Below are 16,229 nucleotides of genomic sequence, written 5' to 3' on the forward strand. Positions count from 1 at the left end.
ATTGGTAGCGGTGTATTCAAATAACCAATGGGATGGGGAGATGAAGAGGGTCTGGGCCGAGGGGCGAAAGAAAAGGAGGGTAGGGGTAGGGGTAGGGGTAGGGTGAGTGTTATTTTGTACATCATTTCTTACTGGAATCATGTAGCGCTCGATTACTCAATGATCTAATTGCAATTGAATGCACGTGTCCCAGATTTATGCCGTCATAAAAACTAATAATTCTGGTGAATTGCAAACGCTATCTCGAAATGTGGTAATAATCGTAATATTCCTAAATAGTCTATGCAAATTACATAGGAATATTCATTAACACAACGCTAAAAATATTGACATTTTATTCACCCCATTTCTTGCACATTCTGAGGAATCACAAAGGAAAAATCCTTAATTTCTCAGATACAGAGAGATTTAACAAGGTCATTTCAAGTAAAGAGGCCCCGCTGAATTTCAGCCTCACACTGCGTTTCAGCCTGGTGTTTTGTTCAGATTCTTCTTCTAAGACTCAGCTATAATTCTGGCCAATTATTACCTTTCCTTAGAGGTATAGTTGAAGTACCGCATAATAATAATAGTATTAGTATTACTATTATTATTCAGAAGATGAACCTTATTCATATGAAACAAGCCCACAGGGGCCATTGATTTGAAATTCAAGCTTCCAAAGAATATAGTGCTCATTAGGAAGTAAGAGAAGTTAAAGGGAAATACAGAAATAAGATATCTCACTTATTAAAAAAGAAAAAAAAATTAATAAATCAATAAACAGATAAAAATGTATTAAAATATAAGGAGAATAGCATTAGGGTAGTAATGCACTGCGTCTTCGCTTGAACTCTTGAAGTTCCAATTGCACGACATCCTCAGGGAGACTGTTCCACAGTCCAACGGTGTGAGGAATAAAAGGACTGAGAAGCACGACAGCGAGACATATTTACCGCATATCGGTGCTGCTGTTCACCGAATCTGGTTGCTCTCGGCAGGAAAAGGGGATCAGGGATCAATTGTGAATGTGAAAGATCTATATTAAAATACAACTTGTGAGAAAGTGACAAACAAGAAACCATCCGTCGATCATCCAAGTCAGAACTGTTAATATTAAGAAACAGAAACCTACCGCCACGAACCACTCTATCTAAAAGAGATAAATCTCTGGCAGAAGCAGACATCCACACTGGAGAACAGTATTCTGGAAAAGGAAGCACAAATAACCTAAAACACGTTGCACTGATTTTATCACTGTTATAAATATATGAGGTCTTACGAACAATACTTAACTTTCGTAAGGCGTTTGCTGAAAAATTTCATTAGATGTTTCTAAATAGCAAGACTTGCGTCATAAGTTACACCTAGAACAGTTAAAGCTTCAGGCTCATTCAGCAAAGTCCAGTCCACCTGCAGGGGAGGATGTGGTGGAAAATCTGGACGAGATCTACTAATCAATAATGTTTTCGTTTTACTGGAGTTCACCCTCATACCCTGCTGACTACACTATCCAATGATTCGGTCCATGTCCCGATTGAGGCTGAGGGCAGCTTCATTTCTCATAAGAGGTTACACCCACAAGTGTTGCATCATTGGCATACTGAACAATCTTGTGTAATTAAAAATAATAGTGGACCAAGAAGGTACCTGTGGAACTCGGACACAACAGGTCTTAGTTCACTAAAGCATCCCTTGCAGCAACTCGCTGCTAACAAACCATTAGAAATCTACAAAATGATCAAAGATTCCACCAAATCCAAGATTCTGAAGTTTTTAAAGCAACTTTTGATTTACTAAATCGAAAGCAGCACTGAAATCTATTTGAATTATTCTGCATTCAAACCCATATCCAGTTCTTTGCAAATGACATGTCAAGTCTAAAAGAGCATGCTCATCTACCTAAAGCTTTCTATATCAACATAAAAATCATCTAACAACCATTAGAGAGAAAATTATACAATAGATTAAAAATAAGTTTAAAAACAACTTTGGAAGAAGACTAGAAATTGGGCCTGTAGTTCCCAGCTAGTCTGCAGATTATGCCAGTTTTCTTAGCAGGCACTGTAGACTAAGCTTGACGCTCATCTGCTGAAAGATAGCTTCAGTCAACATGAAAAATCTAGTAGAATCTACTAAAGCCAGGAACAACAACTTGAATCATCTTAAAAAGTGGTGGGAAGAAACCGTCAGGGTCTTCTCCATCCCAGCTATCAAGATTATCCAGAAAGATAGACGGTGCCACTTTGATCCACCACAGATGAGACTGAGCAATTCCTTCAAGGAATTATTGTAATTTCTCTCGGCTGTATGGTAATTTCTATTCGCAGCACGGCGAGACTCAATAAAAATAGTGTAATTTTCATTTGAACGATTTCGTCTCCATGCGTTGAATTTGACCTGTTTGTCATGGTAAGCTCGTCAACATATATCATCAAACCATGGCTGGCCATTTGTCCTGAATTTGATGACCTTTTAAGTGACATGCATTATCAAAATAGCCATCAGCATTTCATTTATCTTCTTCTTGGATCAGGATCTAATATAGTACCTGAAATATTAAGTGCCTGGCAAACTTCAATAATGCGATCCCAATTGTCTCTAGATTTCAGCCAGAACGTTTTTCCAATGGTGGCATTAGGAATATAGGCTACTGATTGACAGATATGTCCATCTCAAGGTCACAATGATCAGAAGTGCCTATATGTTCACAAACTGCATTTGACAATAGCTGGAACATCTGTAAATATGAGGTCTAATCTATTTCCAGAAATGTGCGCGTGTTCCTCAATTAGTTGGACAAAATCGGAAGATACACAGAACTCAAGAGCAGACCGGCCATGTTGATCTGTGGAATTTGAATTTAGCCACTCGCTGTGCTTTGCATTGCAGTCTCCACAGATAACGAATAAAGCTTCTGAATCCTGTGACTGAGCCATACCAATCCTTTCCAAAAGGCAGTCATATATACAGAATCGTCGATATTTGGATTGCGGTAATCAGCAAATACGTAAACATTGTACACCTTACTGAAAATTTTAAAACAAAGATAGTAGTAGTAGGATAGTAGTAGTAATAATAATATTAATAACAAAGTAACATACAATACTTGATTAAAATGAAAGTTTCTGATATCACGTGGTGAAAATTATTTGAAAATGCCTTATCTTCATGATGACATGGAGGGACGAAGCTAGTTAGAGAATAATATATATATATATATATATATATATATATATATATATATATATATATATATATATATATATATATATATATATATATATACATATATATATATAGATGTATATATATGTGTATATATATATATATATATATATATATATATATATATATATATATATATATATTGATATTTATATGTTTTTAAACTTATCCAACACAATTCCTTAAAAATGAATTATCCTATCAAAATTTTTCAGGATAGCTTCGTGGTTCACTAAGTGCATTGCAGTGCCTCAACCTAGATGCAATAACTGGAATGACTTTCTCGAAGCTACAATTCTCGTGTTCGGATTCCACATCAACCAATAAGTCACCTTCAATAGAACGCACAGTTTTGTGCGGCTCCGTAGTATTAACGAGAAAAACGAACTTACTTTGATGTCAAGAGGAAAAGAAGTCAGCAGCTGGTTTCTTAGCTTCTTTCTGATAAAATGGACAGTCATAATTTTTAGGGTAAAACTCCGGCATCTGAGATTAATATTCTTAACATCCAGTTCACAACACCTCGGAAATAACTTACGCCCAAGGGGTCGCAGTCACGGTCTTCCGTTGTTTTTAAACCAGGCTCGGTTCGAATCCTGCCTGTGACGAAGCACTTAACACTTGTAATTCCAATTGGATGTTAAACGATATTTGTGGCTTAATATCTGTGACTATAAAAGTCACTTGTGGAAAAGTGGCAAAAATGTATCTATCTATCTATCTATCTATCTATCTATCTATCTATATATATATATATATATATATATATATATATATATATACTGTATATATATACATATACATACATACATATGTATAATATATACACATATATAAATGTATATATATATATATATATATATATATATATATATATATATATATATATATATATATATATATATATATATATATATATATATATATAAACTGTCAAAGCCACCATACGGCTGAGTGGATGAGGTCTCTAGTCCCATTCAGAGTACAGATATTTAAAGAAAAAACCTCAGAAAGAATAAAATAATAAATCTTAGGTTGTTTTGGAACACAGCAAGCCAAAGGGGAAAGGGCAGTGTGCAGATGCAAGAATGGGCAGGTGCAAAGAGTGATAATGTAAGGCGTAGCTGAAAGGGGTAGAGCTAGGGAGAGGTAACATTGGAAGTCAGAAGGACTGGTGACTGGTGGAAGAGCACAAATAGGTTAGTTTAAGTATTATATAGGTACGGATGAATGTGGCAGATAAAAACTTTGTCAGTGCAAGCATCATGGTCCAAGAATGGAAAAGACTGAATGAAAAGAATATTTTTTGGAAAGCGAATCTGGCCCTAGGTGGGTTTGGAGAGTATCAAATGGTAACTGTGCTAGGTGATTTAAGTGCAAAGGTATATCTTGGGTAGCTGTTGTACATGAAAATGGAAATTATTGTTGAAATGTATTTGGAAAGGGAAATGTTTGTTTGAAATGCATGGTTTCAAAGAATAATATTTATATGTATGCTTGGGAGAGAGTTTGCTAGATTATATGTTTGCTCAGAGTATATGGAAATGCTAGTTGCTGGCTGTAATGGTAAGGAGTGGTTATGTGTATATTTCATCATCGTTTAGTTCAAGTCAAAGTCAAGATAGATTCAAGTTAGTAGTATAGCAAAGAGTAAAAATAGGGCTCTTAATGTGGTTACAACATGTGACAAGCATATAGAAAGAAAATAGATGAAATCGAGCCCGCGTTAAGACAGTGGTGGGGTTGGGCTGGGCCCAGGGTGGGGATAAGTAGGCAAGGAGTGTGCGAAATTTCATGATGGGCTCACTGGGTCAGCAACAAGTGTTTGTGGGCACAGGAGGGCAGGAAGAAGGGATAAAAATATTAGTTGGGAGATAAGGAAATGAGAGGTCAAGTGAAGGAGAGACTAATATTATTTAACTTGCAAGTGCATGATAAAAGAGATCATATTTACATATACAGCTAGATGCAGGGGGTAGCCAAGAAGAGATAGTGAGAAAAAGAAGGCAAGTAGCAAAAAACCAGAGGTGATAAGGTGATTAGGAACTTTAAGAAGAATAGGATGTTCTATGGGGATGTAAATGCAGAGGGAAAAGATAATGAACAACTGGATCTCGGAATAAAAGATACCAAGTGTGAAGTGAATGCAGTCCTTTACCGATGAAGTGAGTGTAATAACGATTGGTTGAATGTGCAAGACGGAACAGAGACAGACCTGGTGGGACAAGAGTGGAGGGATTAGTGTAAGTTTGAAGGCGCTTGAATGAGTGATGAAAGAGGGGCGAACAATAGGGTGATATTTTTATGGACATAGTAACGTAAGATGACAGAGAAGGGACATTAGATGTTGGTTCAAAGTTGTGGAATAAGCAAATGAATCATGAATGGAGTACGGAGTAGTTAATACTTACTGCTGATTCAGTACTGATTGGGGATAGGGAAGAGAAACTGGAATAACTTGTGAAAGAGTCTGAAAGTTTTTGGAAATGGAGAAATTTGAGAGCAATTGCGAGCAAGAGTCGTCTAACTAAAGTAAATGGAAACCAGGAAGCTGGAACAATGGATGATAATGGATGATAATTATGGATGGTGGAAGGTTGGAGGTTATTGGTTTGCACAGATATTTCCGAGATGACAGAACAAATAACGGTAAAATGAGAGAAGAGTTGGCTCATAGAATAGCTAAGGCAAGGGAGGTTGTAGCCTGTGTGAAAGTAAAGAGAAGAATTGGGGAATCTGTGGAAGCTAAAACTGAATATCTGAGGCGATTGATGCGCCAACTCTCCTTTTTGGAAGCAAAATGTGGATGTTGAATATGAAAGGAAGGTAAGAGGCTGAAGTTGCTTCAATTAATCGTGAGAAATGTGGAAACACGTAGAAGTGCTAAAATGTTTAGCATAGTTGGAAGCATGAATCAGAGTGTTATGAGACTGTTCGGTCATATGGAAAGAATGGAGAGGACAGGTTAGTGAAAGGAGCGAATCATTCAGAAATGTTAGGAAAGAGGAGAGGAGGACTTGGACGATGGTGGATAGATGGACTTAAAGAAGTATTAGAAAGGAAAGTCATTATCACCCAGGAAGTGCGAGTGCAAGCAAATTAGAGGTGAATGGTGCAGCGAGTGTGGAGAAGACTGGCATTCAGTGGCATACGTCGCGGAGAGTTTCTGCAAAAGGCCTTTATCCTTGATTCGACTGATAAAGTATGAATTTGGAGGTGACTGTTGTGCTGTTTTTTCCCGAAGCCACACCATGTTAAGAGAAATGGCTTGATATATATACATACATACATACATTTATATATATATATATATATATATATATATATATATATATATATATATATATATATATATATATATATATATATATATATATATATATATATATATATATATGTGTGTGTGTGTGTGTGTGTGTGTGTGTGTGTGTGTGTGTGCGCGGGTGTGTGCATAACCTAAAAAACTCACTTTCATTTCAGCTTTAATCGAGAGGATATACAGGAAGGTCATAAATATGATTACGACATTCCGACTTTCCTGATTATTCATGAATTAGAATGTCTGCATAATCCCTGTCGAACGTTGTAGTCACTTCACTGGCACAGTAGGCTATGTATGTGCACCGATGCTCTTTAAGAAACTCATTTTTTTGGCGCGGAGTCCAGTGGGTGTCCTTCCAATGCAATTTTCTCATCCTCTGAAGTAACTTGGGCCCGTCGGATTATCCGCAGCATTGGGCCATACACTGATCACACTCAGTGGTAATATCTATCTACGATTCCTTCCGTACATTTTAGTATTTTAGTATTTTGAAGCAGTCTCCTCAGGTCCCCTTTATTTAGTGATTTATTTTACAGATTAATATTCTATAGACATGTTTTACTTGGTTGTGATCATATTTTGATATATCATGTCCCATTGCTGTTTCATGATCTCTACGTAACATTCATTTTGAAACCCCCTTTTGTGAGCTGTTCGAGTGATTACTCCGAGTTCTTGTTTCTGGCACAGGGTGGGGCAGTCTTAAAGCTCTGCTTGCGGATCAGCAGCCGTTTTGAAAACCATTTCCTGGCAATATCTAAACGTCCTAGCTCGTTGCCATCCACCAATTTTTCTTTATATTCTTGTTGTCATTAGATGTCTGGCATCACAATTTTGACATTAGTCACAAGGTTAAGGGACCAGGCTATACATCAGATTTCGTCCATCTTATTTCCTTCAAGCCTCACTGGCAAGCTGACTTTCCCTTTCAATGACATCGGTCTATTACAGTTAGACTGCAATAAAGATATAGCCGCACAGATGTGCGAATTTTGTGATTTGGCTGGTGATGAGATATCTATATTCAAGGAAAAGACAGATGATCTGTGTCATTCAAACATCTTAAAATGTTACAAGTATCAAGAATCATCAATCAACTCTGAAATCGTGCCATTTTTCACCATAGCTTTTTCTCTGACAGCCCTAAACACAGGACTGCTTCTTCTCTTTGTTTGCGGATCCCCAGAATTCGTCTTTACTAGTGATTTCAGGATGTTATTTCATACCTCACTTAAAAAGGAGAAATCCCGCCAAAGGCCGTCAGTAGCTAAGTGTAAGCAAGTGAGCGTTCCTGTACAGTCTCTTCTGCTTCTCCTCTCTTGACAGGGCAACTGGCTCTGTCTTATAATGCCTGCTTTGAATGTACAGCAATGTGAGTTTTGATCTGATCCTTTCCTTTCCGTTTTGTTTCCATTCAAGCCAAAACAAACTTCTCAAGTCATCAAATCGAAGCTATGCAAAGTACTCGTGACTTATATTTCGAGAGAAGGTAAACACTACTGGGAAAATGATACTGCCGACGTACGAGCAGTCGTAAATATAACAAAGCATGACAAGATCGAAGGGAAGGGGGAGGGGGAGGAGGAGAACAGCGGGAGGGGAAAGAGGTTGAAAGGTGGGAGAGCTACTCACACCCTCATAAAGATATCGGAATACGGCGCCGCATTAAACTGTCAGTGTGACTTATCGTATACCTTTACGTGAGGAATTGTCATTTGATATTGCAACTTACAGCATGGGTCTTTTTATTAGCTTTCGGACTTGGTCTTAATATAGTTCACGTGAATGGTCGAGGCAAAAATGAGTTCGTATTTGCTTTCTCTATGTGACATCTGTCAAGGCTCGAATTTGCGGCAATATTCTCTTAAATAAGATTAATGTAACTTCCACTTACTTTCTTAAGAAGTTTACTTATCCACACAGAGGGAAATTGACGCTTGAAAAAGATGTGTTAGAGAGAGAGAGAGAGAGAGAGAGAGAGAGAGAGAGAGAGAGAGAGAGAGAGAGAGAGAGAGAGAGCTTTTAATCGCACTATAACAATATGTACGAAAGAATTATACGAAAAGTGGCGGACCTGAGCATATGACATAAAAATTTGCTACAATTCCATCATGATACTCATTACGTAAAACCATGTACACCGACTACTGTCTGTCTAGAGGACAACGATGATAGAGGAGCCTCGTTAACCCACATACACAAAGGATGTGTGTGTGTGTGTGTGTGTGTGTGTGTGTGTGTGAGAGAGAGAGAGAGAGAGAGAGCGTATTTTATGAGTATGTTATGAATTGTTTCACCAGTTCCGGTGACGATTACCTTGTCGAGTCTCCTGAGAGAGAGAGAGAGAGAGAGAGAGAGAGAGAGAGAGAGAGAGAGAGAGAGAGAGAGAGAGAGAGAGAGAGAGAGAGCGTATTTTATGAGTATGTTATGAATTGTTTCACCAGTTCCGGTGACGATTACCTTGTCGAGTCTCCTGAGGAGAGAGAGAGAGAGAGAGAGAGAGAGAGAGAGAGAGAGAGCGTAGAGAGAGAGAGTATGTTATGAATTGTTTCACCAGTTCCGGTGACGATTACCTTGTCGAGTCTCCTGAGAGAGAGAGAGAGAGAGAGAGAGAGAGAGAGAGAGAGAGAGAGAGAGAGAGAGAGTATTTTATGAGTATGTTATGAATTGTTTCACCAGTTCCGGTGACGATTACCTTGTCGAGTCTCCTGAGAGAGAGAGAGAGAGAGAGAGAGAGAGAGAGAGAGCGTATTTTATGAGTATGTTATGAATTGTTTCACCAGTTCCGGTGACGATTACCTTGTCGAGTCTCCTGAGAGAGAGAGAGAGAGAGAGAGAAAGAGAGAGAGAGCGTATTTTATGAGTATGTTATGAATTGTTTCACCAGTTCCGGTGACGATTACCTTGTCGAGTCTCCTGAGAGAGAGAGAGAGAGAGAGAGAGAGAGAGAGAGAGAGAGAGAGAGAGAGAGAGAGAGAGAGCGTATTTTATGAGTATGTTATGAATTGTTTCACCAGTTCCGGTGACGATTACCTTGTCGAGTCTCCTGGGGAGAGAGAGAGAGAGAGAGAGAGAGAGAGAGAGAGAGAGAGAGAGAGAGAGAGAGAGAGAGAGAATGCTATTAGCTCAAGAATTCAAGAGTGAAGGACTCAGTTTAAGTTATTTCAGAAATGTTAGCAACTATCATTCAGCAAAATATGATGCATACTGAGCCTTTAGCTGTAAAAAAAAAAAAAAAAAAAAAAAAAATCTCAAAACTAGCGGCAGATAAACCAATAAATATCCAGCGCCTCTTCTCTCTAATATATATGTAGATTAATGTACAATCTTAGTTCTGAGTGCAGTTTCAGGAAAGACTGGCGCCGGAAATTTACTGAGCCCTTTGCGTAGTACTGCGTTGGAGTCGATGATATAATATATATATATATATATATATATATATATATATATATATATATATATATATATATATATATATATATATATATATATATATATATATATACAGTATATATATATCATCGACTCCAACCCGGAACTACGCAAAGGGCTCAGTAAATTCCCAGCGCCCTACAGTCTTCCCTGACTCTGCACTCAGAACTAAGATTGTACATTATTCTAGTGTAATCTGCACAGCTAAACGGCCACGAATCACCGGGTGACAATGAAACTGGGTCTAAAAGACTCATCTGCTTAATTATAAAGTTTTAAGAAGAATATATTAGTAGTCGGATTGGAGAACAGTGTTAGAAATGTTACCATAATTGGTGGAGATAAGCGTTGCAGAGTTAAGTAGAGGAATGGAGGTAAGTCGAACAAAGACTGAATATATGACAGATGGGATGGATGAAGACAGCAAATCGCTATTAAGCTGGGAGAAGTGAATATCAAAATGGAGTGGTTGTATTCGAGAAGACACGAGAGACAAAGAAATAGGCGAAGAGAGAACAAAAGGTAGAAAAGCCTGGAAAATGTTCATTAAAATCAGGGACCCTAACTAAGGATTACAATAGGTGAGATAATGATGGAGGCAAAATAGAGATGCCCTGGACATATCCTTTGCACAATCCCTGGGAGAATAGTACGTGATGGTGTCCGCTGCGCCTGTGAACACCAGTCTTAGCAACGCTTGATGAGAACCATTCGTACAAATTACAAATATGCACCCGAATTACATATCAGCTGAAGCCGCACGAAACGTTTTAGAGAAACGACATGATGCCAAGTAATTTCCTGTATTTTACACATCTTCGGGGAAAAAAGCAATGAATAATGCACAGTATATTTAGTGGCTAAAAGGCTCTTGCATGATTAAAAAAAAAATAAAGTGTATTATTAGGCCATTACAAACAGAAACAGTCTGACCGAATTACTAATAATCATACATTTTGACTTTTTTATTGATGTAAAAATTCTCTTGCTCACTCCTTATGTTTTTTTATTTTGTGCTCTGATATGTAAATTACACGAAAGTACTTTTAAACATTTCCTGTCCTTTCGTTTTTATATATATATATATATATATATATATATATATATATATATATATATATATATATATATATATATATATATATATATATATATATATATATATATATATGTAGAATCTACTGGTCACTTTTTACCAGACGCATTTGTAATTCTAATAGCCACAATGCCCTCTTAACTTCTTGAATTCTTCGCGCTTTTTGGATATGATTTCTTCGCGCTTTTGGATCGCGCCGGCCTTCGTGGTCAGGTCGGCAACGTCACCTACTTGTGATTATGGGAACGCGGGTTGAACTACAAAGTCTCCGTAAGATCCTACGGCTTTGTAGTTCCAAGCATATCCAAAAAAGCGAAGAATTCAAGAAGTTAAGAGGGCATTCAAGCTATTAGAATTACACACACACACACACACACACACACACACACACATATATATATATATATATATATATATATATATATATATATATATATATATATATACTCGTATATATATACAGTATATTCAGGTACATTTTCAGTAGATTCATCGCGTAGGTAAGGCAGATGCTGTTCATTTATTCATCATCGCCTTGCATATAATGAGGATTTTTCCTATGTATAAGGAAAAAACATCTACAGAAATATGCCTTGAATTTCAAAACCCGCCGCGTGCCTTGAAGGAATGTTCTCAACAATGAGGTGGAAATCAACAAAGATGTAAGAGGATTTTTAAATTTAAAACACACACACACACGCATACACACACTTACACACATATATATATATATATATATATATGTACAGTATATATATATGTAAGTATGTATGTATATATATATATATATATATATATATATATATATATATATATATATATATATATATATATATATATATATATATATATATATATATATATATATGTGTGTGTGTGTGTGTGTGTGTGTGTATGTGTGTGTTTGTTTTAAATTTTAGTAACTGACTAAAAATCCTCTTGCATCTTTGTTGATTTCCACCTTATTGTTGAGAACATTCCTTCAAGGCACGTGCGGGTCTTGAAATTCAAGGCATATTTCTGTAGATCTTTTTTCCTTATACATAGGAAAAATGCTCATTATATGCAGGGCGATGATGAATAAATGAACAGCATCTGCTTTGCCTACGCGATGAATCTACTGAAAATGTACCTGAATATGCAATTCTTTGGCTTGCAAGCACGAAAGAAAATATTCTCGTTTTTTAGCTTTCTGCATTTTTCTCCTTCTGTACTGCTTTCTTTGCCTCGTCAATTATTTACAAAGCTTTTGGAAAAGCAAGTATTTTTCCTTTAAATATCAGGTGTGTAAACTCCAACAAATTTTGCTGCTGGGTCGGCCAAATCTTTTCTTCGTCTCCCTTTTCTTTCGCAATGCCTGTTTGTTGATCAAGTTAGTTGCAAAGGTGGTAATTGTACACTAGGACTTAATGAAGCCTTTGAGTTTCCCCGCCGCTGTTGCAAATTATACATGGCCCTCTTAATCACCTTTATGTGAAAAGCACATAAGACCGCTTACTGTTTGCCCCTCAAACTCGGCGGGAACGAGCTCGAGGCGTGCACAAAGGATCCCCGTCTTTATGAAGTAGCACAATAAAGGCTGTTTTCCAAAGTGCCAGAAAGCTTTGTTCTCTCGGCTGAGCTACGACGTCGACGACGAAAAGGAAGTTTGTGCATACGTAGGTGAATGGTCCAAAGAGCGCACGCGCACGCTCATGAGAGTGCGCGCGCGCTCATGTCAGATCAAGGATTTTTCAACTAATATGCTTTATCAGTATTTTTAGCAAAAGGGCTTGAAAGCGCCGGGGATTATGGCTTCCAAAACAGGAATAAATACAAATATACGGTGACGGAAAAACGTGGGGAGGTGGAAAAATGAACAAGAAAATGTCACAATAACAACAAATAAAAAACTTCAATATTATGAGAGAGAGAGAGAGAGAGAGAGAGAGAGAGAGAGATCGCAATAATGCCAGAGGGAAAGAGTGAAATCTCATTGCTGAAGGACAAGCGGGAATTTTCCCCGTTTGTGAAAGCTTTGAAAGGAGGCAACCGAGCAATATATGTAAAAGCATGAAAATACTATTTCGAAACTGCAGTGACGAAAAAGTGAAACAACAAAGGAAAAATATACTCATGCCGATAATATGAATGTGATTCCCACGAGAAATCCACAAAGACAAAACAAAATGTATCAGAAACGTCGAGATATTTATATTTCTGCTTAAATTCTCGAGTATGATTCATCTGTTAATGTCTAACAATTGAAATTTCCATAGCTATCATTTCAATTGATTCAATTTTTGGCCGAGATTGGGAAAGGTGGGCGCGTCCCGGGCGGAGCTTTCGAGAGGGAGGGAAGATTACATCCTATGACGGAAATCAATCATCTTTGGATTCCATACACACACAAACACACACACACACACACACACACGCAAAACTCACCAGATTTAAATGTATCTGACAGGATTTTCAAAGATACGCAAGACTGGCTATAATCTCGAAAGGAATGCTCAGCGATGATGTGATATATTTGTTAAAGTGAATCATTGCGCAGTTCTGGATAGCTGTGGATTTTCTGTAACTTTAGAAGCTATTTTTTTTCCTTTTTTGTAATGTAGACAGAACAGAAATACTGAAAAGAAGAAAGGTAGTTAAAAATAACACGCGAATCTTCTTATCGATGAAATGTTTTTTGAGCTGTTTACAGTTAAGATTTCTATAAGTAAAACAATCCATCATGTAAAGAAAATAACCAGTTCAGTGTCACTAGTAAACGTCGAGTAGTTGAAGACAACGTGAAACAAGATTCAGAATAATGACACTGGAATTTTTGTAATGAGATTTGTCACTATGACTGCCACATTTCACTGCTGAGCAAACGTGCAAAAATGTATCCAGTATCATCAGTTTAGAAAATTACAGTTTAATGAAATGATCATGCTACAAACACATTGCTCATAGACGCAGGACGATAAGCAAGCACTCCAAGCAAGAATGAATTGACATTCTATGCCAAGGTCCACGATGCTAGAGATTCAGGGCTACAAGCACAGCTTAAGGGTAACCCATGCGGAAGCGTTAGCTCCCAACTCCACGAGGGACAGACACGGTGTAGTGCAGAAAAAGTTAAGTATATCTTAGTTTAACTAGACCACTGAGCTGATTAACAGCTCTCCTAGGGCTGGTCCGAAGGATTAGATTTATTTTACGTGGCTAAGAACCGCTTATTGTGGGATCCGAACCACATTATGACGCGAAATGAATTTCTATCACCAGAAATAAATTCCTCTAATTCTTCATTAGCCGGCAGGAGAGTCGAACGCTGGGCCAACAGCGTGCTGGGCGACAGCTCTACCCATCCCTCCATCGAAGAACTAGGTGCAGTGTGGAGACATGATTGCAGGTCATATTCAAGTCTTTCATGAAATCAGGTTTTACTGTCTATATATAAAACAATATCTAACGAATATGTTATACGGTGCTTTCGATACGGCTGGGTGAGGATGTTACCTCATCAAGGCCGCCCCGTTTTCGATTACTGTATATGATAGTGTACACGCTGACGGAGTGCTAGACGCTCACGTCTGTTAGTTTTCATCTCTTTTTTCTTCTTCTGCTTCTCTCTCTCTCTCTCTCTCTCTCTCTCTCTCTCGTCACCCCTATTGAGGCCCAACAATCAACTAATAACTAGTTAGATAATTCAGTGCTCAGATGCAAAAAGGCATACCGGACTTTCAGGAACGAATCTCTGGTCAGGGATTTAACGTTGGTCATTCACTTTGTGAGGTGAACATGCTTGCACACGCGCTATGATCCAAAGCCAGAATAGAGAGAGAGAGAGAGAGAGAGAGAGAGAGAGAGAGAGAGAGAGAGAGAGAGAGAGAGAGAGAGAGAGATCAAAGGAAGGGACAAAACACTGATTACGGGATTCTTTATTCTATTTTGTTTAGTGTACACGGAATGGAAGAATTTCCCTCATTGATTATTGCAGGCTACATGATTTAATTTTGCCTCAACGACAAAATCGTTTTTTTATAACACCGGAAAAGTCACTGCCACTTTTATCCTTTAACTGCTGAATTGAGGATGAACCCTCGTGCAAAAAATAATCCCACATTATTAGTTACATCATGTACCTCCACTACAGGCTCATTAGTAGCCAACCACGTCGAACCCCAGTACTGATTCCATCACCTCAATCTTGAAGACCCTCTTGTTTCCTATATATATATATATATATATATATATATATATATATATATATATATATATATATATATATAAATATATATATATATATATATATATATATATATATATATATATATATATATATATATATATATATATATATATATATATATATATATATAATGAATATAATTTCTCTCTCTCTCTCTCTCTCTCTCTCTCTCTCTCTCTCTCTCTCTCTCTCTGTGTGTGTGTTTGTGTGTGTGTGTTTCTGTGAGTATGAGTGTGTATGTGAAATTTTTGCTAATTAATGAATATAATTTCTCTCTCTCTCTCTCTCTCTCTCTCTCTCTCTCTCTCTCTCTCTCTCTCTCTCTCACTCCTGCACTAGATTTATATAAAGTTAAGCTCTACCAGTTTATACACTTAAAGTCACTCTCTCTCTCTCTCTCTCTCTCTCTCTCTCTCTCTCTTGCTGCAATTAATGCAAGCGACACTGAACAAGACAGGCAGGCTTCAGGCAGGTGAGTGGTGGAGGAGGTGCTGAGGCCTGTCGACGGTTGTTGATTTTATTTGTGAGGTGCGCAAGATTTCGACGCCGACATCTGAGCCGTTGTGCCTTGTTCGGGAAAGCCACAACATATAAACGTGATATTGATAAAGATGGAATTGTATTATGTAGACGATAACGCAAACTAATTTTGAAAGTGATTTTCCGGTGACAAGGTGCTTCCCTTGTTCTGATATCTAAGCGAGTGGTCCTCATCCCGCACCCCCACCCCGCCTCATTCTCAACCCCCCCAACCACCACCTCCTCTTCCTCGCATCCTTCAAGGGAAGTCCGTCGCCTTTCGGAGCCTGTGACACGAATGAATATAATTATGTGTGAGTGTGCGATTCTGCAAATGCTGTTCAGTTCTGTGGCTGTATTATTTTGACGCGTGAATGCGACAGCCATTCATTTCTACAAAATGCTCCCTTCATTCAGCCTCTGCA

The 16,229-nt window shown here is 37.8% G+C and overlaps 1 protein-coding gene across 3 annotated transcripts in view; it reads right to left on the bottom strand.

The window, feature by feature from the left end:
- Window positions 1-16,229, bottom strand: part of LOC136842593 (transcription factor Sox-14-like) — a 150,235-nt gene that overhangs the window by 89,698 nt on the left and 44,308 nt on the right. The window lies entirely within an intron of this gene.

This window comes from Macrobrachium rosenbergii, chromosome 10, assembly GCF_040412425.1.
Source record: "Macrobrachium rosenbergii isolate ZJJX-2024 chromosome 10, ASM4041242v1, whole genome shotgun sequence".
NCBI lineage: Eukaryota > Metazoa > Arthropoda > Malacostraca > Decapoda > Palaemonidae > Macrobrachium > Macrobrachium rosenbergii.